Source organism: Triticum aestivum, chromosome 5A, assembly GCF_018294505.1.
Source record: "Triticum aestivum cultivar Chinese Spring chromosome 5A, IWGSC CS RefSeq v2.1, whole genome shotgun sequence".
Lineage (NCBI taxonomy): Eukaryota > Viridiplantae > Streptophyta > Magnoliopsida > Poales > Poaceae > Triticum > Triticum aestivum.
This window is the reverse complement of record NC_057806.1, coordinates 651917118-651920039: the sequence shown is the minus strand read 5'-3', so window position 1 is coordinate 651920039 and position 2922 is coordinate 651917118. Positions and strand designations below refer to the sequence as shown.

General features: G+C 30.5%; 1 long non-coding RNA gene across 1 annotated transcript; it reads left to right on the top strand.

Annotated features, from left to right (window-relative positions):
- The first annotated feature begins 697 nt into the window (after positions 1-697).
- LOC123108198 (uncharacterized) lies at positions 698-2195 on the top strand. Its single transcript, XR_006451857.1, has 3 exons — positions 698-805; positions 1525-1635; positions 2056-2195. It is a non-coding gene; the product is annotated as an uncharacterized lncRNA (long non-coding RNA).
- The last annotated feature ends 727 nt before the right edge of the window (positions 2196-2922 follow it).

Here is a 2922-nt window from a genome sequence, read left to right as displayed (position 1 = left end):
CAAAGCTCTACAAATTTGTTACTATGTTCTAAACATGAACCCCACTTTTATTAAATTTGACCAGTTCAAATTCATTCTTACATTGAATCTTTTCTAAGATATGGTAGCATTTCTGATAACTTTTGGAAATTAAGTAACATGGTTAGTGTCTGAAGCTGACTTTGGTCTACTATGTCCAATATACAAATGAGTCATAAGTAATACTTGTCATTAGTTTCATTGGTATTTGCATTTAGAATTAATGTTCACGAAATTGTTTGCCTGTATGAAGGAAGTTGCGTGGAACTATCTGTTCTATTAATGGCTTTCATTTCTATACAAAATCTAATTTGCATATAATCTTGTTAATTTTGTTGTCTTGCTTATTTAATATTTATACTTGCAGCACATGGATGGACGACATGATGTGAGATCTTCAAATCTGAAAAATGGTTGTGATGTAGTGACCAACTCGGACAATATGAAGGTAAACATCTGAATATTAGTTGTGTTGTGTACCCGTTGCCTTATTACATGCACAAACAATGAAATATCATTAATGTATGAGTATCAATTGCATATATGTTGTACAATGCAACACATTGTCCTATGATGTATTGTGCTATTGTTTTTTTCTATACTAAAGATGAAATTGATTAAGTCCTCTAGATTGTGTTTCTTAATATATGTTATTGTTTGTTCAATTATTTAGGCGGTTGATCATATTGATAGAATGAGACATGAGAATGTTCATTGGAGGTATGACTTGAGGAGTGCAAGATTTAAGAGTACTTCTGATGTACCTAGTAGTTCGTGCAAAAGAAAGGTACATGTATAATTGTAAGAACTATTTATGTATATTGCTTGATTTTGAATATGAAACAATTGTTTATTTCTATTTATAAATTGCAAATTATCTATCTGTATAACCTTCCATGTTATGTGCACTAGTATTTGTGATAAATATAAGCAATCAAGTAACATTAAAATTTAGAAGAATTCTTCTCTTGTCTAATCTATTACCCTAAAGATTCTAATAAAATTGACACTTATATCTATCGTCAAAGGAATTATTGCTAGCTATAGTCAGTTGTTGCTATGTTGTAACGTGACTCATTTACTAGTTTTTCTTCGAACATGTTTAATGAAGATGATAATAGGCTGAATTTTTTTGCCCCGCAATGCTTGGTTCATCACTACACATGAGATTCAATCGAAGTCACGGGAGATATAAAGATAAAGAAACAAAGATTAACTCATAGTTCACATGTAATTAGAAAACTTAGAAAGAATATTTGTGAAGTGTTTTTCTAGGTTTGAATCTAGTGAATATATTGAAATCCATCCTTCAAATTTATATATAAGAATGTTCAATTTTAAATCTAATTTTCTTCAATACTTATTATGTGCTTATTACATACAAAAACGATATTATATTTAATGTTTTTTATATTGTACTAAATATGTGTTCACCAATTACAAGTTTAATTGTATATTTTATTTTTCATGTTCATTTTGTGGATAGTCATAAACTTTTTGTGTCAGCTGAATCGACATGATGGAAGGAAAGATGAGCACATGAACAGAAACAATGTAGTGAGGAGTCCAACCATCCAAAGTAGTTCCATTCAGCAAAAATGGATTACCAAGAGCAAGGTACACTTCTATTTGGAAGCATTATATATAAGTTGTGTAAATAAAATATATTTTTATACTATATGTTAACATTAAAAATAATTTCACAAAGTTAAGTAACATATTTAAGATAAGGAGATGAATTTATTATTATTTTTCTTCTCAAGTGATTGCAATTAAATTGAGCTTTGGGAATATTGTGCCCAATTATATGAAGAATTCTAAGAAATAATGGTTCAATATGTTACTTAGGCTCTAAGTATTTTACATATGATATGAATGTATATTATGAATGAATTGTAATCAATTTAAATTAGATATTCCTGATTGTTGGATATCACATTCAAATAGCATGGGCATGCATGATGGAAGTGTTATTTATACTAGGACCTTTGATTGGAAAATTGGTGACGCTTAACCTAAAAAATCCATATTTTGTAGTATAATATAACTCATGGGCACAAAAATAAGAAGAGGACGGAAGCAACGCTAAATTTTGGAAGTCGGGTAAGTTGTGTGCTTTGTAATATAAGACTACTAGTACTACAAAATCTAGCCAATATTCTCAATCGATGTTTTTGAATGCAATTTACATGTAAAAGTATCCTGCCAATTACAATATCATTTTGTGTTCATAATCCATGAAGGACAATACAGATGTTCCTCCTTTAAACAATCCACCGGGATTCAAAAATGTGACGCCAAAATATGAGGTTGTACACTTTCTCATTTGCTTTAGGTTTTAATTGATAAAATATTTAAGCTCATTAATTTTTGTTTGGAAAGCAGTACCATGTTACTGCCCATCAAATTGGGCACTTTCTTTCTGATGCGTGTTATGCTTATGGGAAACCACGAGGTCCATGCATGCCAATGAAGAGAGACAAACAATTTTTCAGCCTTCCAATAGTATCTTCACATAGAGAATTTCTGGTATGTAAGATAGATAACAACACTTCCATGTATTTTGAATGCGACATGTCTTTATTTTTCTGAATTATTTTTTACAAATGTGTCCTAGACAATACCTTGCAATCTCTGTGAAAAGGTTAACAAGATGGGTGAAGATAAGATAAATATTGAAGATATGTATCAAAGAAATTACAAAGTTAAACTTGTAAAAGCTTCTGCAATGACGTTTCTGTGTGGAAGTGGGTGGCAAGAATTTTTGATTACTCATGATATTGATGACGGTGATCGACTTTGTTTCCACTTCAAAGAAGAGTTGATGACTATGGTTGCATTTGTTTACCAAGATAAGCTTGTATGGCGTGACGGAAAGAAGGTTCTTGGTAATATTTTTAGCTT